The sequence below is a fragment of the Callithrix jacchus genome, chromosome 18 (genome assembly GCF_049354715.1).
Source record: "Callithrix jacchus isolate 240 chromosome 18, calJac240_pri, whole genome shotgun sequence".
In the NCBI taxonomy this organism is placed as follows: Eukaryota; Metazoa; Chordata; class Mammalia; order Primates; family Cebidae; genus Callithrix; species Callithrix jacchus.
The window spans coordinates 49,194,649-49,219,303 of record NC_133519.1 but is presented as its reverse complement, the minus strand read 5'-3'; the positions used below and the strand labels follow the sequence as shown (position 1 = coordinate 49,219,303).

The 24,655-nt window shown below is 35.2% G+C and overlaps 1 long non-coding RNA gene across 2 annotated transcripts in view; it reads left to right on the top strand.

Annotated features, from left to right (window-relative positions):
• LOC108588964 (uncharacterized) overlaps positions 1 to 24,655 on the top strand; it is a 380,118-nt gene that overhangs the window by 24,717 nt on the left and 330,746 nt on the right. The window lies entirely within an intron of this gene.

The window sequence follows — 24,655 nt, the reverse complement described above, 5'->3', positions numbered from 1 at the left end:
GAAAGGGGGAGGAAGAGAGGGAGGGAAGGGAAGGAAGGAATTCAAGCAATAAGAGAGACATTGCCGACCTGGATCTAGAGGTTTACAAGTTGATTTCTTTTTTTTTTTTTGAGTGAAGGAAAGAAGAAAAAAATGAGTAAAGGAGAGGAAGAAAGAGGAAGAGAAAGAGGGAGAGTGAGTGGAAATATTGCTTTATTCTTAAAAAAAATGGGTATTAATAATGGCCAATCAATGTTTTATTTAAACCTATGAGTACGTGTGATGTGATACTGACTAGAATGTTTATTTTGTGTATTTGAAGTGGAGAGCTCTATAAATATTTATTAAGTTTACTTGTTCCGGATCTGAGTTTGAGTCCTTGATATCCTTATTAATTTTCTGTCTCATTGTGTCTAAGTCTCTATGTATCTGGGTGTTAGGATCGTTAGCTCTTGTTGTGGCATTGATCCTTTTACCGCTATATCTTTGTTGCTTTAAAATCTATTTTATCCGATACGAGAATTGCAACTCCTGCTTTTTATTTATTTATTTATTTTTGCTCTCCATTTGGTTGGTAAATCTTTCTCCATCCCTTTGTTTTGAGTCTTTGTGTATCCTTGCCTGTGAAACAGGTCTGGATGTAACATGCCGTTGGGTTTTGGCTGTGTCTTTTGATTGGGGGATTTAGTCGATTTAAATTTAGGGTTACTGCCATTTGATGTTGACTGGCTGTTTTATCCATTTGTTGGTGTAAATTCTTCTTTATGTTGGTGCTCTTTACTTTTTGGTGTATTTTTAGAAAGGCTAATACTGGTTCTTTCTGTGTGTAATGCCTCTTTCAGAAGCTCTTGTAAAGCAGGCCTGGTGGTAATAAAATCTCGGAGTTCTTGCTTGTTCATAAAAGATTTTATTTTTCCTTCAGTTGTGAAGCTTAGTTTGGCTGGATATGAAATTCTGGGCTGAAGGTTCTGTTCTTTGAGGATGTTACTGTGTTTTCTAAATGAGTACTGTCAATTTCCTTTCCTCAATGGAATGACCTGAGTTTGATTTTGACATCATTCTGTATGTTTTTCTCACTATTATAAACTGCAATTTAAAACAGACTGAGACATAATCTGGCATAAATACCTGTTCCTTCAGCTTCCAGCTCTCTTTTTCCCCTATCCTCCAGGCAATGTGCAAATGCTCAGCTGGCAAAAGACTGGCATTTTATTACTAACAATGCTTTACGGTATTTCAACCACTCAAGAGATGATTAAAATTACACTTCACTGGAATATTGTTTTTCAGCTAACACTATAAAACGATATGTGACAGGAGGAGCAAAGTTAGTAATGGAAAGTAGAAGTAAGGGTAATTTTTAAATGAGTTTTCCTGTATAGTTAGCAGTTTCCGTTGATCCATGGAATTCTTCATCCATTTGCAGTGAATTTTGTCATGTTCAGGGTCCACAGCAGGATGATTCAGAGCCTATTACAGCTCCCCCCCCCCCCAATTTTTTTCATACTGGTAAATTAACTGAACTCATCAAAACCTACAAAACATTTTTGTTCTCTCCCCTTTAATTCTCTCTCTCTCTCTCTCTCTCTCTCTCTCTCTATATATATATATATATATATATATATATATATATTTTTTTTTTTTTTTGAGACAGAGTTTTGCTCTTGTTACCCAGGCTGGAGTGCAATGTTGCGATCTCAGCTCACCACAGCCTCTGCCTCCTGGGTTCAGGCAATTCTCCTGCCTCAGCCTCCTGAGTAGCTGGGATTACAGGCATGTGCCACCATGCCCAGCCAATATTTTGTATTTTTAGTAGAGATGGGGTTTCACCTTGTTAACCAGGATGGTCTCTATCTCTCGACCTCATGATCCACCTGCCTCAGCCTCCCAAAGTGCTGGGATTACAGGCATGAGCCACCGCACCTGGCCTCTATAAGTATATTCTAAATATCTTTCTCCTTGAGAATTTATTAATAACTCTATCTTGGTTACATTAGTTTTTTTAATCCTTCTAAAAGATAGTCCCTACTCAGTCTAAATGAAGAAAAGTAATGTTAGGAAAAATCTCCCTACTCAAAATATTTAAGAACCCCAAACTATTAAAAACCCATAATATTTAAGAAAACAAAAGCTAAATTAGTGTTAACAGGATCAAGCAAGTCAAGCAAAAAACTTTACCCACAGTGATCAAATGGGTAAGAAGTTCCTACAGTCACCCCCAGACTTCATCCCTGCTGTAGATCTCATTTGTGTAGTCTTTGAATTTTCTTCCCACCTGTCACCTTTAACATCTGGTGTCTTGAGCTGTGTGTTCCTAGAAAAGAGAATTTGGATCTCTTATTCTGACCCCAAAGTGAAATAGAATTTCCAGCTCTCTGTAACTTTGATTTCCCCCCATTTGATTTTTTAGTTTTTCCATTGTTGAAACTGAAATTTAGAATTTCAATGACATCTTAGCCCTCCTGTCTTTAATTTTGATGACTCCAGTACTAAGAGCATAGAGTGGAATGGGCTTGCGGGTTCAATATAGATCAACCTCTATCATATCCTTCTTTAATAAAAGTATGTGATTAAAAATATATTTTATTAGAAAATCATTGATTTAAAATATTGGAAGAAAAAGCACAAAGGAAAATTTAAAAGTTCATTTAAAATCACATCCATGTTCTTGAAATATATTTATTTTGTTTCTTAGAAGAATTGCTGGATCAAAGGATATGAATAATTTAAGTCATTAACTTTATTGCAAACTTGAACTCCAGAAAGTTTATGCAGTTTTAGAATTTTGAACTCCCATAATTTCTGTATGAGAATGTGTGTCTCTTTATTTTTGTATCATAAATCACACATTGTAATGTTATGTTTGCACATGTATATATCTTATAGAATGTATCTACGGTATTCTGAATAACGCCCTCCCCATCAAACGTTCACATTCCAGTCCCCAGAACCCGTGAATGTTACCTCACATAGTAAACAAGACTCTGTGGTGATTAAATTAAGACTCTTTTTGTAAAGAGAATGCCATGGATTATTCTGGTAAGTTTAACTTTATCCTAAGTGTTCTTATAGGGGGAGGCTGGAGGATCATAGACACAGAAGGCAATGTGATAATAGAAGCAGAGTTTAGATGAAAGAAGATACTATGCTCCTGGCTGTGAAGATGAAGAAAGGAGATACAAACTAAGTAATACAGGTTTTCGCACTGTCTTAGGCCACTAGGTTTGCGGTAATTCTAACAGCAATAGAAATCTCATAGTGTATCATGCCCACAAAAGTATACTTATATATACCCACACACACATACAGTCTGATGACAAACAATACTCTTTACCCGTCACCAGATTGCAGAATAGTACGCCACCAACATTCAATTTGAAATTTTTATTAGTCCCTCTCCACCCAGAAATGAACAATTCTCTGAATTTTATCGTTTATTTTTTCTCATTATTTGAATATTTATGCTTGTCTACGTTATAAGCATAGATATGTTGTTTAATGTTACCTGTTTTGACATTCATGTAAATAGAAACATAGTTTATTATTCTGAATGCCCCTGTTTTCCCATGGAAGCATGTGGTTTCATTTTCAGTACTGGATGGTATTGCGTCTGGTATCAATGTGTCGTAATTTTGTTTGATCATGCTAATGTTTGTGAATATGCAGATGTTCCCATGTTGCTGGATTTGTTTTCAAATGTAAACAACGCTGCTATGACCATTCATTAACGTATCTTTCTGTGCACATGTTTAGGAATTTCTTTAGAATATATTTGAAAGTGGAAATACTGTGCTATAGGATACGATAAATTTTTTATAAAAGTAATCAGTCACATTAACACACCAACAGTAGTGTATAGGGGATTGTTAGCTTTTTAAGTTTATGACAATGAAAGGATCATCAAATTCTGTTTTATTGTGGCTATATTTTGCATTTGACTGATTAATAATACAATTTGACATATTTTCATATGCTTATTGACTATTTAGCTTGCCCCACTCTGAAATGGCTAATCATTTCTTTTGCTCATTTTTACTTATTTTTATTTTTCCTAAGAGTTTGATGTCTTTCAAAATTGTTCAATAAATTCAGCAAGCTCTATTCATATATACTTATGTATATATAAATATATATTCCTTCAGTTTGTAGCATTTGCTGAAACAAATTTCTTATTTTAACATTGAAGATTTAAATCTTCATGTTTAATCTTGGAGTAAATTTTTGGAGAGTGATGATCCAATTTGATTTGGTTTTCACGTGAAAAATCACGTAGACCATGAAGCTGTTTCTGCATCATTTATTGAATATTCAGTTTTTTCCCAGTTATCTGTAAACACATCCCACAATTCCCAATATGTTTTGATCATTTTCTTGGCACTTGATTCTACTTCTCTGAGTTCTGTGTTTATCATTGTACCATCAATTTCTTCTCTGTTTTAAATATTAAAGATTTAGATTAGTCTTGATCTCTCCCTCCCTCTCTCTCTTTCTGCATCTTTCCTCCCTTTTTTCCCTCCCTCCCTTTTTTCTTTTATTCTTTAGGAAATAATGATATAAAAATTTCCAAAAATAATACATAAATTCCTGTGTAGCTTTCACCCAGCTTGCCCTGATGTTGATATCTTACATAACTATAATACAATTTCACACTTTGAGCCATTATTCCTTCAAATATAATTTTCAGCTCTTAAACTCTTTCTCCTCTTCTGCTCTGACTCATGAAAATACTCCTTCTGCAACTCATATGATCACTGAGTTGTTTTGTCAGTTTTTCCTTTTTTGTTCAAATTCAGTAATTTCTGTTGATTTCTCATCAGGTTCACTAACTCTTTCCTCTGTTATTCCTAATCCTTTTTTTTTTCTTTTTAAAGACAGGGTCTCCCGCTGAGTTTAAGCGTTTCTCCTGACTCAGCCTCCCGAGTAGCTGGGATTATAAATGGCTGCCATTGCAGTCCAGTTAATTCTAATATAATTTTGAGCCAAGTCAGTCGAAGGCTTTTTTTTTTATTCAGTTATTTTATTTTTTAGTTTTACAGGTTCCCTTCGATTCTTTTTCATTTCTTCCATTTGTCTTCAAATGCTTATCAGATAATTTCATCTAAGTTGTATCAGTATGGCAGATTTTGAGTGTGTTTTTAATTCAAATTGTCCAGGTTCTTTGTATGATGGGTGATTTTTGATGGTATCTTGAACATTTTTGGCATCAAGCTGCGAAACTTGGGATACTATTTATTCCCATTTAGCTGACATCACAGTGTTTAGGTGTGATAAAAAGTCTGGTTGGGAATTTATGTCAAGCTCACTTTGGGTCCATGTGCACCACTGGCACAGCATCATTGTCCCGGAGTGGGAGAAGCCAGTGTTGGGCTCCCAACATGTGTTACTACATGACCTAAAAATACACCCAGGTGTTCACTTCAGTTAAAGCTCCAAGACCTCAGTTTACTTCATCAGTGATTTCCATGAAAAAAATCTGGTCACAGCAAAACATCCCTGAGAAATCAAAATAATTTCCTCCAAATAATATCAAAAGAGATTTAGCCTGAAAATATGATGGCCATGCAGAAACTTCACTTTCTTTTCTACTTTAATTCTCTCTTTTCTGGAAGACAATAATATTCTCACTTATAACTTAGGCAGTCGTACTTTCTCAATGTAGTAAAAAGATGTAGTAAAAAGAAATGGCTTTAACTACTGTATCTAAACATTAAGAGCAAAACAAAACCAAAGCAAATGTATATATTACCTATTTTAACTGTCAAGAAATTAATGCTTAGAAAATTAATTTGTCCAAATCATACAATTACTATGCTTCAAGTGTGTTTTAATTTAAGACAATGTAATGATTTTTCAGAACTACTTTACTTATTTTTAAGGAAGTGTTTCTTGGATCTTTCCAAGTAAATAGCAATTGACAAAGCCATTTTGGATTATAACATATCTGACTTTTCAAAAGAAAAAGACCTAGATTAAGTATATCTAATGATAGAACTTTGGATTTGGATTTAATTTATGTTTAAAAATAAAAATTAACAAAATATAATTCTTACTTGGAAAAATGGATATTTACCCAGAAAAGTGAACTTATGTTTTCATTTATCTTCATATAAACATGTCCTAAGAAATTAAACCACTTGCTACACTTTATATGTATTCAACAGTAAAAAATTAGAATCATTCATGTTCCAGAAGTAGCAATATTCTATTATTAAATTATTGTAAACAGATTCTGGGTTTATATGTTCTTAATCACCAATGCAGAAGATACTTGAAGAGCTACACTGCTAAATTTACTTTATAATTTTAAGAAACTTTTTTTTTTTTTTTTGCTTTTCAGATTAAATTTGCTTTTATTTTTTATGTTTTAAAATTTATTTTTTATGCCAAAATTTGTTGGCAAGACTCAATAATATTTCAACAGAAATGATCATTTTTGATATGAAAGAACAAGAAAAGAAGAAAGAGTGTTCTAAATCCTAAGACTATGTTAAACAAATTAGGGATATTTTGAAAAGTTATGTCCAGGTTATAAAAATAAATCTTGGAAAGGAGTTACCAACATTTGCCACCTAAGTATGTCAGTTTTATTGCATATTTTTAGCAAGATTATATGCCATGAAATTTAAGTAGTTCAAGGTAGTTCAAGGTGGTACTTGAGGTGACGTTATAAGTAAACTTTGTATATAGGTCAGCTATTGATCATTGTTATAATTAAATAGACTCATTGTTTAAAAAAATTAAGATGCCCATTACTGAGAACATAAATTTATGTAACTTTCTATTTCCTTTTCCTTAAAAGCAAGTGTTCTTCAGCTATTTCATCCATTGTATCCCTTTTGTTCATGTCAAAATTCTCAATAATTTTCAGGATAAAAATCATTATTTATCTTATAACATTTTCTACCTACTATCAACATGAAGATCACTATTCAATATATTATAGCTGTTTTAATCTTTGTTTAGCAGCTGTGTCTAATAATTCTTTGATCTAGAGTTACTTGAATTATTCTATATAGGTTGCTAAAGGCATTTAATTTGGCAGTTTCCTTTTTTTTTGAGACAAAGTTTCGCTCTTGTTACCCAGGCTGGAGTGCAATGGCACGATCTCGGCTCACTGCAACCTCTGCCTCCTGGGTTCAGGCAATTCTCCTGCCTCCGCCTCCTGAGTAGCTAGGATTACAGGCACGCGCCACCATGCCCAGCTAATTTTTTGTATTTTTAGTAGAGACGGGGTTTCACCATGTTGACCAGGATGGTCTCGATTTCTTGACCTCGCTATCCACCCGCCTCGGCCTCCCAAAGTGCTGGGATTACAGGCTTGAGCCACCACGCCCGGCCCTAATTTAGCAATTTTCTAAAGTCAAATTTACTTCCTTCTCAGCCCTATCGGCTTCCATATGTATTCTAACAACTTGGGGCTTAAACCCATATGCACAAGTTATTTTTCTCATCTTGGATAATCATCATTTACACAAATTTAGTTTTCTTTTAATTCTATCAGTGAAGCTACACATTTTTTGTTATACTACATACCTATCATAGATATGACATGCATAGGTTAAAATTAATCATTGTCCCGTCATTCCCAACAGAAATTACCTTTTTTCATGAACCATTTTCCCCAGTTACTGAGGTGGTAACTAGAGACTATTTTTCAGGAACTTCTGATTTCCACTTGTTTTATGGACAGAAACATATCGCAGATGTTATAGAATAAATCTTTACAGACATAGGCTTCTAGGTGCCATTATGTGGCATTGCATTATGCCCCACCATCTCAATGAGGATGACACTGTGTTTATTTTTAGGTCCAATTCCAGCTAATTGTGGCACAAGAAGGATACATTTTTTTTTTAATTCATGGTACTAGAGCCATTACAGAATAATGATAAAAGCCACATTGCCCAGAAATGTCCTGCAATATTTAAGATTATTCTCATTTTCCAACAAACTCTTTCACAGTGAAACAATTGTTCCTGAGTGAGGGCACAAGCCCCCTGGTGGGTGTGGTTCTTCATTAGTGTCGGTATTCAGCTTTTCCATTCATTTGATCCTTGTCTCTCCAGGCTTCTTTCCGGTGAAGTTTGTTTTCCTGGAAGACAGCTCTCTCTAGTGTCCCTTTGTGGGTTAACATATATTGTGCCTTAGGATGGCAAGTTTCTAGGTTGTCCTGATTTATTAACCAGAGATGAACTCCTAGCACACTTAGTCTGTTTACCAAAGTGGAGTTAGTGCTTATCAGGCCACTACCTGTATTGTTGTCATTGCACATTGATGAAACCTGCAGTTTGGGAAAATGGTCTGAACCTCCAAATATCAGTGTTCCATGAGACCGCCATTTAATACATTACACCTTTAAATGTAGTTCCATCTGTGCGTAGCATATCACTTCACGTAGAATGAGTTGGTGTACCTTTGGATGAGTGCTATCTACAACAGCAGGCATCAGATACCAGTGAATCAGGGTGCCCGTTTTGCCTATCATGCTGCTTAGAACACACAGTGGTCCCTTTGAAAATAAGACATCATTGGCCCTATGTGAGTATAGGAAACTTCTCCCCCTAATCTTTTTCTTTTTTTTTTTTTTTTAAGGCAAAGCAATTAAAACAATTCAGGCTGGGCGCAGTGGCTCACACCTGTAATCCCAGCACTTTGGGAGGCCGAGGCGGGTGGATCACGAGGTCAAGAGATAGAGAACATCCTGGTCAACATGGTGAAACCCCGTCTCTACTAAAAATACAAAAAATTAGCTGGGTACGGTGGCGTGTGCCTGTAATCCCAGCTACTCAGGAGGCTGAGGCAGGAGAATTGCCTGAACCCAGGAGGTGGAGGTTGCAGTGAGCTGAGATCGCGCCATTGCACTCCAGCCTGGATAACAAGAGCAAAACTCCACCTCAAAAAAAAAAAAAAAAAAAACAATTCAGTTGTAGGCATTAATTGTTTAATAGACATTGTCTTAATCTTTAGAGCAACTTGTTTAATCCTCATAAAAATTGTAGGTACTATTTCGATCCCTCTTTAATCAATAAACAGCCTGGATAACCAGTCCAGCAAACAGCCAGTGAGGTTCCCTTTCTCTACATCCTTATCTACATTTGTTATTTTTGCCTGTCTTTGGGATATGAGACATTTTAACCGGGTTGAGATGACATCACATTGTAGTTTTGATATGTGTTGCTCTGATGATCAGTGATGTTGAGCATATGCCTGTTTGTCATTTGAATGTCGTGTTTTCAGAAATGTCTTTAGATTGGATTATTATTTTTTTTCCTGTGGAGTTTTTTGAGCTCTTTATGTATTTTGTTCATAAGCTTGTTTCTTCACTTTGCTGACTGTTTTCTTTGCTGTGCAGAATAAGGTGTTTGACTTGCTGTCATCCCATTTGTCCATTTTTGCTTGTGGTTGCCTGTGCTTGTGAGGATTGCTCAACATTTTCGCTTAGACCAGTGCCCTGAAAATTTTCCCCAAAATTTTCCTGTAACAGTTTTATAGTTTGAGGTCTTAAATGCAAGTATTTAGTCCATTTTGGTTTGATGTTTGTATGCCACATGATAGAGGGGTCTGGTTTTAAATATATTTCAGATGGGGGTGTAACTCCATATATCAGGATTTTGTTTTATTTCTGTGAAGAATGTTGTTGGTATTATAGGGATTGTACTGGGTCAGAGATTGCTTTGGAATGTATGAATATTATAACAATATTCTGTGATCCAGGAACATAGAATATTTTTCCATTTTTTTCTGTCTTCTGTAATTTCTTTTATCAGTGTTTTGAAGTTTTCATTATAGATATCTTTCACTTCTTGGTTAAATTAATTTTTTGTTGTTTAATATTATGTCACTAATATAAATGGGTTTTTAAGTTTCTTTTTCACATTGTTCAATTTAGACATAGAAATATGCTACTGATTTTTGTATGTTGATTTTGTATCCTGCAATTTTACTGAATTTATCATTACGAGTAGTTTTCTTGTGGATTCTTTAGATTTTGCCAAATATAATATATCATCTGTGGACAAGAACAGTTTGAGTTCTTCCTTTCCAATTTGAATGCCCTTTCTCTTGTCTTATTGCTCTAGCTAGGACTTCCAGTACTATGCTGAAAAACAGTGGTGACAGGGGACATCCTTTTTGTGTTCCAGATCTGAGAAAAAAGGCTTTCCGTTTTGCCCCATTCAGTATGTGACTAGCTATGCGTCTATTGTATATGGCTTTTACTATATGTTGAGATGTATTACTTCTAAGCCTACTTTTTTGAGGCTATTTATCATGAAAAGTTTAATTCTATCAAATACTTTTTCAGCATTAATTGAAATGATTATATGGGTTTTATCCTTTATTCTGTAGGTATGATGTATCACACCCTCATATTTGCATATGTTGTACCATACTTGCATCCCAGGGATTAATCCCATTTGGTCACAATAAATAATCTTTCTAATGTATTTTTGAATTTAGTTTGCTAGTATTTTGTTGAGAATTTTTGCATCAATACTCACCAGTGATATTGGCCTGTAGTTTTGTTTTTTAATGTGTCTTTGTCTGGTTTTAGTATCAGGGTAAGACTGACCTCATAGAACGAATTTCAAACTTTTCCCACCTCCTATATTTTTTTGGAATACTTTGAGTAGGATTGGTGTTAATTCTTTAAATATTTGGTATAATTCAGCAGTAAAGCCATCGGCTCACAAGCTTTTCTTTACTGGGAGACTTTTTATTACGGTTTCAATTTTATTACTTGTAATTGGTCTATTCATGTTTTTAGCTTTCCTTCTGATAAAATCTTGGTAGGTTGTATGTATGTAGAAATTTGTCCATTTATGCTACATTTTCCAATGTTTTGCCATATAGTTGCTCATAGTAGCTGGTGATGACCCCTGGATTTCTGCAGTATCAGATGTAATGTCTGTTCATTTCTGATTATATTTATTTAAAACTTCTCTCTTCTTTCATTAGTCTGGATAAATGTTTGTCAAATTTGTTTACATTTTTTTAAAAACCCACATTTTTATTTAATTCATATTTTTTATTGTTTTCATTTCAGTTTCATGTTTTTTGTTCTTATTTTTATTATTTCTTTTCTTCTAATTTGGGGTTTGTTTTGCTCTTGCTTTTCTTGTTCTTTAATATGCATCATTAGATTGTTCATTTGAAGACTTTTCTCTTTTATACAACTTACAAACTTCCCTCTTAGTACTGCTTTTGCTGGATCCTGTAGCCTTTCTAGGTTGTATTTCCATATCATTTGTTTCCAAAAATTTTAAACGTCTTTGTTACATTATTCATTGACCCACTGGTCATCCAGGAGCATATTGTTAAATTGCCATATATACGTACAGTTTCCAAAAAATGTCTTTTGTTTTTAATTTCTAGTTTTATTCCGTTAAGCTCAGAGAAAATGCTTGATATTATTTCAAATTTTTGAATGTTTTAAGACCTGTTTTGTCTTCTAACATATGGTCTATTCTTGAGAATAATATATTTTCTGAGGACTGTGTGCTTTGAAGCCCTTGGATAAACTATTCTGTGAATATTATGTCCTTTTGGTCTATAGTGCAGATTAAGTATACTGCCTTTTTGTTGGTTGTCTAGACTATCTGTACAACACTGAATGTGGGTTGTTGAAGTATCCAGCTATTACGGTATTGGGCCTCCCTTTTTCTTTACGTTTAAAAAGATTTACTTTATGTATCTGGGTGCTCCAGTGTTTGATGCGTATATATTCAAAATTGTTATATCTTGCTGAATTGACCCCTTTATCATTATATAGTGGCCTTTCTCTCTTCTAAGTTTTTGTCTTGAAATCTATTTTGTCTAAGTATAGCGAGTTCTCCTCCCTTTTTATTTCCGTTGTCATGGGATATCTTTTTACTCCTTTATTTTTCCATCATTTACTTTCGGTCTATTTGTGTCCTGCAATCTGGAGCTCAAGAGCCCACTTAGTGCTCTACCCTGCCGTGGCTGTTCTACTACATAAGATGCAGGACAAAGTCCCCTTTACTTTTCCCTGTGATTTTATCAAGCAGAAGTACTTTTAGACCAAGTCCTTTTGTTTAAGGCAGCTGGTGCTCTTCTGACCCAGGGTGTGTCTGGAAATATCTGGGAGCCAAGGCATGGAACTGGGGGGCAGTGTCTCATCCTGCTGTGGCTGAGCTGGTATCCTAGATGTAAGACAAAGTTCTCCCATTATTCCCTCCATTCTCTTAAAATGGAAAGAAGTGGTCTCTTTTGGAGTTGAGAGCTGTGTAGCCTGGGGTTAGGAGAGGGCCAATGCCAGCACTTCCTTGGCTGATCCAGCTGGTGTATCAGTAGGCTGAATACCCCTCCAGTCTAATGTCTCTGGACTCACCTAAAAGTTCAGTCTTTAGGGCCTAGACTGCATTTTAAGTTTACTTGGAGACACAGAGTGCTGTATCCCTCAGTGGCAAAGTTTGCAGGTGCTCATTTTCAGACTGTTGGGATGGGCGAATCCTCTCTGCCTAGGGCTGGTTTAAATGCTCCCTCCATAGGCAGGTATCAGCTGAGTTTAGCCTGGTTTTCCTTGCTGCTCTAACAGAGCTGCACTGAGTTCAGTGCCTTGCAATTGCTGTGTTCTCCCTTCCTCAGTGATCAGAGAGGCTCTCCATCCCAATTTGCAGCTGCTGGGGTTGCGTGGGGCAGAGGGTGGAGAGTGGCAGTGATTCAGGGCTGTTTTCTCCATCTTTTCAGTGCCTTTTTTTAGTCTATTTTGCTGATTAAGGTGTTTTTTCTGCGTAGATAGTTGCTAATTTGGTGTCCTTGGAGAGAGAATATGGCGGAGCTTCCTGTTCCACCATCTTGCTCCACCCCCTTCACCATCTTGGGTTTAGCTGATTTGGGCCAGTTTCTTTACTGTATCCTGTTTTGAGCAGATCTTGTTTTTGACCAGCAGGGTCATGAGTGGTACTCAGAGTACAAGTCCTGCTGATCTCATACCTCAGTCTCAACCCAAATCCAGTTACAAGCAACTGATTTTTTTGGGCTGTTACAAATATAAGACAGTCTCCTACTTAGGATATGTACTGAAGATATCAATAGTGATATTAAAATCTGTATTTTATACTATATAATAAAATGTGTTAATATTTAGGAGATTAGCATGAATAGTAAACTTTATTTTCCGAATGGCCTATGATATTACAAAAGCATTTATGATTAAAGATCCATTAGAAGTGCAAAATAGATCAATGGGTTTTAAAGAGAATGAGAAATCATAGCTGTGTTTGCAGATTCCACATTGCAATTAATTATTAAGAAGTAACTACTTTTTGCTTATGCCGAGGATCAAAGAAAATCTACAGTTATCTGAGATTATTAAAAACTCTTTTCCAATAACATTTATTCATAAGACAAAATTTTATTCTTATATTTCAACTGAAACAACATAGCACAATAGCCTGAATGCAGAATCTGTTGTAAGAATCAAATTGCCTTTTATTAAACCACACATGAGGGATCACTACAAGTAAAATAAACCAGTGCTACTCCCTCACAGGTTTATTGTTCTTGAAAAATAGTTCTTCATTAAATTTGTTATTTATGTAAACTCGTATTGGGATTACTATGTTTTAATGACATACTAACAAATATTTTTAGGTTTATATGTTTTAATTTTGAATATAATATATATCAATAAACGGAATCCACATAATCAAAGCTCTTTGGTGTCCCCAATAACTTTAACAGAACAAAGAGATGCTGAAGTCAAAATGTTTAACTCACTGGCCTCCAGGAACATTCTTTTTTTATATGCTGAACATATTAAACTATTGAAGAGAAAGTTTGTAGGAATCCAAACTCCTCTGAAGAGATTTGCCTAATCAGAATAATGATCCTTTGATAGATTTCGGACTTCAGTTTTGCTTAATTCTTAGCATCAGGAAGACAGAGGCAAATTCTAGTGGTTCTCTTTTATCATAGACAATTAAAACAAGGTGAAAGCAGTGTGTTCATAAGAAATGCAAAGGCAATAAGCCCTAGTCACGTGTGATGTTTGTGATCATATTGATATCAAGTATACATTCAAGTAAAGCTACTTAACAATCAAATAATCTTTCCAGTCTTACCTCCAATATTTAACATAACTCCTTTGCTTTTCTTCTCTCCACCACAGCAACTCCAAATCCAAAAAGGTTAATGTTAAAGCATTTTCAGAACCAATCTTTATTCTCTTTCAAGTAAATTACTGTACTTTGGGCTTCTGTTTTTAGTAGTGACTTAACTGAGACACATCATTTACACAGAAATAATTAGCCTCCTGCTTATTATTTTGACTTTCCAAGACCAAAGTTAGTTAAGGCATTTAATTCTGGGGATCACTCCCATCAAAGGACCTATCATTCCCGTGTCAATGGCATAATTCGGTGTTTCTCCCTGACATTCATAGACCTAGATTAAAATCTTTTAATCCAGCCACATTCTCACTGTGGAATGCAGTATTCCATTTGTGTCTGGGTAAGGGGTGGGGCAGTTACCCCTCCCAGGGCAGGTTTCACAAGTCTTAAACTTTACTCAGTGCCCCAAATCAGATTTTATACTCTCAGAAGCATCTGCTCACAGAAAATTGATCCACATGGGGATTGGTTATCCACACAAATAATCACTGCATTCTGTAATATCTTAAATGCATGTCTTAAGCCCCTGATCCCTAGTTCTAAATAGTCCATTTTAATAATGATTTACCAGGCTTCTGCTGAAATTATTCTATAAAATGTCCAAGTTCCTAACCCTCAAATGGTTGCTAAATATACTCAGCATTCAATAATCACTTGCTGTGACAACAGATACCTATAGTCTTTCAGTAACCACTAGTCTTTATTATGTTACTTAAGGGGGAATATGATACCTATTCAGATAGTCTGGGAAAGAAGGTCTTCAGATGATAGAAAAAGGCTTATCTTTTCAATTTTTCTCCTGTTACTATTTTCCATCTTAAGGTCTCATTTTCATCAGTACTATAGCAACAGACAGAAAACGGAATTTTTCACTTCTTTCCCTTTTGAATTCTATGAGCAAGTAATATACTTAGCCAGTTCTCTGAGATTCTAAATCATTTTATTCCATATTCCATTGAGAAGCTATTTATTACAATTAGCATGAATGTTTTGCCACTTCACGTGAAGTATGAACAGGCAGCCATCCTGGCATCAACTCCCCAATATTTTTCCATCTCCTACTTTATGTCACTAAAAGTACCTTCATCAATTTTTTGTGAACATGATAAATAAGACTTATCACTACACCCATCTAAGCTAACGCAAATGACTGGACTATTATGTCAGACTCACATGAGGCAAGTTGCACCTTTTCAGTTACTCAGGCCACAAACTTTGACATCATCTTTGACCTAACTCTTTATCTCAGACCCTCGTCTCCATCTTTCAATTATTTATGATCCAGAGTCTGAAAAGTCTGCCATCTCTTACTTTGTAGGCTCTTACTTTGCCAATCGAAGCCACCAAAATATTTATTGAAATAATACCCTCTATGCCTATTTCTACCTTATCTATTTTCAAAACGGCAACCAACAGTGTGTTTTACAGTCAGTTCATGTTAATTCTTTGATCATACTTCCCAACTGCCTCAAAGTAAAAGCCACAGTTTTTACTACGACTCTTTGTTCCCTTCGTGACGGCTGCTTCCACTCTGCTGTAGTCTGGCTGGTGTCAGTGTAAACATGAAGAAACCCCCCAAATCAGTGTATGCGTGCACACTCAGCCTAGAGCCTTTGTGTGTGCTTGGCCTCCTTGAATGTCTTTCCTCACTCAGACATGTGGCCCCTTTCCCCTCCACCTTCGTGTCTCTGTTTATTTACTTCTCTATTGGAAACCTCTAGCTGAATGAGTGGCCATTTTCTCCCCACTAATTCCAGCTGCTTCATTGTTCTTCACGGCACATATCACCATCTGACCACTGCGGACTTACAGATTCATTTGCTTCTTGCTCTTGTCTCTCATCCAAGTGCAGAATCTCTGAGATCAAAGACTTTGCTTTGCCTCTAATACTTTATTGCCGATATTAGGCATAGACAATATTTTCACAAATCAAATAGTTTTTGAGTAAATGAATTAATGCTTACATGGGTGCTTGGATAAAGGAATAAATAAATACTTTTTGGAAGTAGCTTCTGATACTAATATCCTCAAACATCTTCCCACAGAGTTAACTGCAAAACAAATAATGTAAACCTGACAACTTTAAGTATATTTTCTTTCCATTTTTCCAAACACAAACACAGAAAATATATACTTTTAATAATTTTTTGATAGAGTATTTAATGTAATATTTATTTTAAAAACCTTCCGGGACATTCAACCTAGAAGGATGTGTGTGTGGGTATGTATATATATATAATCTATTTTTCATGATAAGCTTTTATTATAAAAATAGATTTCACTTTTTCCCCCTAAAGTACATAGAGAAAAATATTTACAATGCTTGAAGATAGTAAAAGATTTATTTTTTAGAAAAGGAGAAACCATTAAAAATGGATCAACAAATGTACCAATATTAAACTTAGAGTCTTGTGGAAGAGCTTCAAAATGGCCAAGTAGAGCCATTTCATTAACATCAGGCTTTTACCTGAATCTATAATTGGTAGGAATATTATTATAGATATTGCATATAAATAAGGCATGTTGCCTTTGCATTTTTAATGAGCACATTGACTTTACCTTGTTTTAACTGGCTATGATAAATCAGAACCATTTGAACGGGGCCAGCTTTTCTGAAGTGGCCTTACCTCCTCCACAAAGAGCCCAAATAGTGAGTGGGTAATATACATCAGATAGATCATCCAAGAAAGAACACTGGAATTCAACAGAAAAGTGGCTGGAAACACCAAAGGCAAGGAAGGCTAGACAGCCTGCTTGGCTGGGATCATCTGGGAGCCTGGAGTTGGGGGGTCACCTGTTCTACCATTATCACCTCAGCTGGCACCTACCTGCACTCACCACTTGTGAGCCTGAAGACTGGGCTGCCCAGCCAATGGTAGACACAGCCAACACTAGCACACACGTCTCAGGGCCTACAGAGTTATCTTGCCACTACTACTGCTATTGCCCATGCCACTTCTTCTGCCCGGGTTCAGCAGAACCTGCCCACACATTCAGCCTGACACTGCCACTACCAGCATCTGAGAAAGCCATTTGGAAGCCCAAGAATTGGCCTACCTGGACCTACTAACACTGGTGCCGTAGTTACACTACCCATGGGTCCAAGGAAAGACATGCTCAGCTCACTACTGCCACCAATGGGGCCTTAAGACTAGTTCACCTGGTGTCTTTGTCCCAGCAAAACATCAACCACAGCCTCCACTAATAAGTGCATTGTAAGTCATTGAAATCACAGATAAAACTGATGCTCTTTATAGCTGAAGAAATAATACACTGATCACATTAATGCATGCACTCAGAATCAAATCCAGTGTCCTACCCAACCCACATCATAGATATAACTTTACAAAAATGTCTTTCTCTAGAAAAGCCAGTTTAAAACTAGGAAGCAGTGACTGTTACACGTGTGCAGATATCAACGTAACAACACAAGCAATATGAAAACATAAGAAAATATAACTTATGAAATCCTGGAAAAATATTTTAAAATATAATATTGAAGAAGCTCAAAAAAATGTGGGAAAATAAACAACATAATGAAATCAGAAAAGCAATCCAGGAAAGAGTAAGAAATTTCACAAACATTATACACCAAATTGAAATCTGGAACTGAAGAATTAATGAAATGAAATTAAAAATACATAGAAAAGCCCCCAAAATTGACTAAACCCAGCAGAAGAATCTCAGAATGTGAATACCAGTCCTTTGAAATAACCCAGACAAATAAAAATTTGAAATAAGCAATTTTTTAAAAAACACAGCCTACATAACATAGAATACCATAAAGAAGTACAATATTTGAATTTTTGGTTTCCCAAAAGAAAAAGAGAAAAGAAGTTATTAAGAGAAATAATAGCTAAAAATTTTCCATGACTAGCACGGAATGCAGTTATTCAAATACAGGAAAAGACTCAAATGTTGCCACTAAAAAGACTGCCAAACCACAAGAATAAACAATAAGAGAAAAAAGAAAAAGTCTATACAAGACAACCAGAAATTAATTAATACAATGGTAACAGTAAGCTCCTGCATATCAATAGTAACCTTGAATGTGAGCGCATTAAACTTTTGACTTAAATGATATGGACTGGCTAAATGGATTTTAAAAAGACCCAACTATATGTTGCCTAGAAGAAACCTCATCATATTTGTAGACATATATAACCTAAAGTAATAAGATAAAAAATTTCTTTTTAAATGGGAATCAAAATCGAGCATGATAGTCATACTTATGCTAGATAAAATAGACTTAAAAACCCTAAAAAAAGACAAAAAAATTACATAATGATAAAACATCAATTCAAGATATGACAGAGGCTATAACAATTCTAAACATATTTACCCAACACAAGAACACTCAAATATATAAAGTAAATATTACTAGATTTAAAGAGAGAGATAGACTCCAATACAATAATATTTGGGGACTTCAACACCATACTCTCAGCACTAGACAAATCACCTAGACAGATTAGAAACCCTACCCCCCCCCAAAACATACAAGAGACAGTAAAAGAAAAATGAGATTTTAAAAGATGAACAAAATGGAAAACCTACTTGCTAGATTAGCCAAGAAAATAACTTCTCAATTATTTCAAAGATTGAAGAGGAGGGAATTCTCTCTAACTTATTCTACCGGGCCAGCATTACTCTGATGCCAAAACCAGACTAAGGCAACAATAAAAGAAAAAGCCAATATTCATGATAAGCACAGATGCAAAAATCCTCAACAAAACACTGAAAAACTGAATTCAGCAGCACATCAAAAGCATAATACATCATGACCAGGTAGAACTTATCCAAGGGATACAAGGATGTTTTAGCATACACAAATCAATACATGTGATACATCAGCAGAATCGAGGGTAAAGTCAACAAGATCATCTCAATAGATGCACAAAAGCACTTGATAAGATTTAATATCTACTTATAATAAAAAACTCAAAACTAGGCACAGATGTAACATATTCAACATAACAAATGCCATATATACAACCTCACAGTTGATATCATACTAAATGGGGAAAAAGTGAAAGCCAAATTGTCCCTCTTTGCTAACAACATGATCTTATATCTAGAAAAAGCTATAGACTTTCCAACAAACCTTTTAGATTTGGTAAACAAATTCAGTAAAGTTGCAGGATACAGAATCAACATAGAAAAATCAGTAGCATTTGTATACACCAATAATTAACTAGTTGAGGAAAAAAGGTAATTGCATTTATAAAATCTATTAAAAAAATAAAACACCTGAGGATAAATGTAAAAAAGGAGATGAAAGTTCTCCATGAGGAAAGCTATAAAACACTGATGACAGAAATTGAACAGGACATAAACAAATGGAATGCTCGTGGATTAGAGAACTAATATTGATCAAATGATCATACATCCCAAAGCAATCTAAAGAGTCAATGCAAAATGCATTAAAATGCCAACATCAGTTTCTTTGCAGAATTATGAAAAATAATCCTAAACTTTAAACGGAACCAAAAAGCCCAAATAGCCAAAGCAATCCTAAACAAAAGGAGCAAAGCTAGAGACATCACACTACCTGACTTCAAAACATATTACAAGGCTGTGAAAACCAAAACAGTTTGGTATTGGTATAAAAACAGACATAGAACAGTTTAACAGACAGAATAGCGACTCATACAAACCATGAATTTACAGCCAACTGATTTTTGACACGGGAATAAACAGCATTCAGTAGGGAGAGAGACATTCTTCAAAACATGGTTCTGGGTGAACTGGATATTCATATGTAGAAGAAGGAAGCAGCACCCCTCTCTCTCACCATATACAAAAATCAAGATAAATTAAAGACTTAAATATAAGACCCCAAACTATAAAAATACTGGAGGAAACCCATGCAAATATTAATACTTCTGGACAGTCATCAAGGAAAATTTTTTATGGTTAGTATTTAAAAAAACGTAAAAAACAAAAAATAGACAAATCTATATTAAGCTAAAAAGTTTGTAACAGGAAAAAATCAATACAGTGAAGAGAAAACCTGTGGTACTGGATAAAATATTTGCACACTATTAATCTGATGAGAGACTAGTATTCAGAATATAAAAGGAAGTTAAGCAATCTAATAGGGAAAAAAAACCACATTAAAAAGTGGACAAAAGACATAGACATTTTTCACAAAAAGAAATACAACCAACAGGTATATTTAAAAACGATCAACATCACTAATAACCAGGGAAATGCAAATTAAAACCACAGTGAGATTTTATCTTACCCCAGTTAGCACGGCTATTACAAAAAGACAAAAAATAACAAAAGCTAGTGAGAATACCAGGAAAAAGGAACTCGTATGCTCTTGCTGGAAATGTCAATCAGTACAGCCACTATAGAAAACTGTATGAAAATTTTCCAAAACTAAAACTAGAACTACCATACAATTCAGTAATCCCTCTACTGGACATTCATACAATGGAAAACACATCAGTATGCCAAAGTGATACCTGCAGTCACATGTTTATTGCAGCACTGTTCACAATATCCAAGATACGGAGTCAACCTAAGTGTTCATCAGTGGATGAATAGATAAAGAAAATGTGGTGTGCATACGAAATAAAATACTGTTTTTCCATAACAACAAATGAACTGATGTTGTTCATAGCAAATGGATAGAACTGAAGGTCAGTATGTTGGTGAAAGAAGGCCAGCTCAAAAAAGACAAATCTCACACGTTCTCACTCATATTTGGAAATAAAAATTTGTTTATCTTGTGCAGGTAGAAAATAGAATGAGAGATGTAAGAGGCTGCAAAGAATGCGTGGGTGGGAAGCGGGGATGAATGGAGGTTAGTTGGTACAAACATACAGTCATGTATAAAATATAAATTACAGGTTTGCTAGCAGAGCAGGGTGACTATAGTTAGCAACAATGTATCTTATATTTCAAAATAGGTAGAAGAGAAGATCTGAAATGTTCCCAACACATACAAATAATAAGTAATCAAGGTAATGGACACCCCAAATACTCTGCCTTGATCATTAGACATTCTATGCATGTAACAAATACATGTATCTCACAAATAGGCAAAATATGTCTCAAGAACTATAAAATTAAAATCTCCTGTATGTCAGTTGCCAACTAATAAGGAAAAGCATTCAAGCCACACTCTGGGAAAAGTTTTTTTTAAACTTTATGTAATGCTGCAACAATGCTTATAATAGGGGAAAAATCAAAACAACCTATTTCTCAGTAGAGGAGTGGATAAACTGTGCCTTATACAACACTGCTGTTAAAATGAAATTCAGCAAGATGTAAGAATGTGTATGAATCTCAAAATAACATTATCCAAGAAAAGTTATAAAAGTATATGCATGTATGATACCACTTATGTAATTTAAAATACAGAACAACAGCATAGATTATGTAAGTTTGTGTGGCAATCATACATAATTGTTATCTCAGAGAAGGAAAAATAGAGAACTCCGAATGGAGCTTTAAATGTATTTGTAATTTATTTAAAAGAACCAACTAGCAGAAACTTTCACAAAATTCAGCTTTCTTGATGAATATATGAGCATATCTATTATCTTTGTATCTCTCCTCCTCACCTTTTAAACAATTCCAAACTTTAAAATACAGTTTAAATAACATTTTTTCTTTATCCTTTTGAAAATAATACTGCTTCAACAATAAATGTTGTAGTTTCTTCCAAACACACTCTTCAATATAAATGTCAAAAGAAGAAAATTCATACCAATACCTGACTACTGTCTAATACTTAGCCTCCATTACAATTTTTTTTTTTTTTTTGAGACGGAGTTTTGCTCTAGTTACCCAGGCTGGAGTGCAATGGCGCGATCTCGGCTCACTGCAACCTCCGCCTCCTGGGTTCAGGCAATTCTCCTGCCTCAGCCTCCTGAGTAGCTGGGACTACAGGCACGCGCCACCATGCCCAGCTAATTTTTTGTATTTTTAGTAGAGACGGGGGTTTCACCATGTTGACCAGGATGGTCTCGATCACTTGACCTTGTGATCCACCTGCTTCAGCCTCCCAAAGTGCTGGGACTACAGGCGTGAGCCACCGCTCCCCGCCTAAATTTTTACACTTTTCAACCTTTTTTTTTTTTTTTGGAACGATCCAGTTCAGAATCTCATTGCATTTAGCTATTATCATTTTAATGTTTTTGAGTTCGGATTATTTCTTCATCCTTTCTTTTACTTTGTGATTTTGACACTTTTGATGATTACAGGTTAGCTATTTTTGTAGAGGATTTGGGGGAGTGTTTGTTTTTAATGTAAATTAAAAAATCTCCCAACCCAGAAAATTTCTCCATAAAGCAACAAGGGAAAAATAATTTTAGTTTTATTACTACATAAGTATAAAACCAGAGTGTGGTTCTCATCACAGGCAATCTGCTAAGAGATTGCAGAAGCAGAAGGAAATCTCACCCTTTTATATAGCAAGGAGAAACAATCTATTACATGTATATTCCCTTACAAACAATAACTAGTCTTCAAGTAAGAGACCTTGACAGCACCATTTGTCACACATAGTTCATCCCAAATACACTTGGTAGTTGGGGGAGCCATCTGTGTTTGTTAATTGGCTTTATCTAAACAAAAAATGAACTTCTCATATATTTGTGACAGGATGTGGTTTTACAACTTGGACTGAAATGCCCACTCACCAAAGTTAGGCTGCTACCCTCCCACAAACTGAGAGGTAGGTGCCATCACCATTGTTGATGACTTTTCAAAGCTGGTTCTTAGGTCCTTGAGAAAAGCATTCCTGGGTCTGTAAAGCTTGAAAGAGGCTTTTTTAGTTTTTTAAAAGACTTATGTATATTTCAGAGATGGGAAAAGACAAGTTTTCTTAAAGTAAATGTTTTAGAAAAGGAAGTCTCTTCGCTTATTTTCAGTAGGGAGCTTTTTCCTTTCTTTTGATTTTTACCTACTTTCATAAATGTTACTCAATTTGGATGTATTTAATATTTTCTTATAACTAGACCCAGATTCTGAACCTTTGGAAGGAATAACACGGAAGTAATTTTGTTTTCTCATTTAATTCTATCAGTTGGTACCTGATTTCATTGTGTCTCACTACTGGTGATGTTAATTTTGATTGTTTGATTAGAGTGGTTTGTGATAAGCTTTTTTGTTGTAGAGTTACTTCTGCACTTCCTTTAAATTACTAATGGTATCTTTTTCACAAAATTATAAGAGAAGGTTAATTCCTCATCACATTTTCCATATCTATACATACTTATTTTAGTCAGTAGGGGCTTATAGTTTTCTGCTTTTATTCGGTGGGCTATAATTCATTAATACAACTCCTTATTTTGATTCTCACTTATTTCTGGTTCGACCTGTGGAAGCCCCTTCAAATTGGCTTATGCTTCCTTTTAACATAGCCCTATATTGTTGAAAGAATTCCTTATTTCTAGCAAAATAATAATAACAATAATGTTCCAAAGTCATGTTGTACTTCTGTCCCTACCCTGGAATCAGCCATTTCTCCAAGAAGGTATGATTCTTTTTAGTGAAGAATTGCTCGTAGAAACCGGTATGTGGGTGCTAAACATGCTCAGTGCAATTCGTCTGTCACTGTTCTTGTCTATTCATTAGACACACCTAGGAAGGTAGTGTGTGTGCAGCTATATATTTCTATATCTATATTGAAATTATGTATTCACACTATTGTCTCCAGTTTACATCTGATAACAGAAGGTACATTCTTTTTACTATTTCTGTATTTTGAAACTATTTTTCTGATAGTGAGAAATTTATATCACCATATCCTTCCTTATCCTAATTATGTGATGGGACCTCTTGTATTCTGTTCCATGGGACCCCCTCATCCAGCTAAGGCTGCTAGTCCCACTCCTGGAGGGTTCTGTATGTTAAATATCCTTTCGCCAAACTCAGGTTATTGTTTTCCAAGGGAAGGCAAGCGAAATTTAAATAGAAGAAAGAGTTATTACATTTAAAAAATACTAAAATCCAACCACATAAAAAACACAGCAGAAACTAGTTTACTGGGATCATCCCTTTGCCAGGAGGCACCAACTACTTTAAGGTTGGGTAATTCACTAGGAAGACTCATAGGACTCAGTATATGTGTAGCATGTATGTACTTCATGATTATAATTTATTATTGGGAAATATTGTCTACCAAGGAAACTAATTAAAATCTCAGCACCCAGGATTTTTATTGGGAACTGGTCATATAGACAGCCTCTGTCTGGCAAGTACTAAAATTCTAGACTCCCCGAAGGAAAGTAGATAGTCTCCATAAGCCATGTTGTATAAACAGTTTAGTTCCAGTAAGCCGCTCTTCAGTTCTGGGACTTACGAGAACAGTCCTAAATGTAAGTTCTAAGATTTTAGCCAAAGGTCAATTTTGCACACAGGTCTTTGAAAAATAGCAATTAGACCTGCATGCTATGTTAGCATTTCTTTTTTGCACAATCATTGACCTTTGTTTTTCTTTAGTTGTAAATTAAACATTGACTTCTGTCATGAATTGTACACTTATTTCCCTAGTGTCGCCTCCATTAGATCAAGATATGGAATAT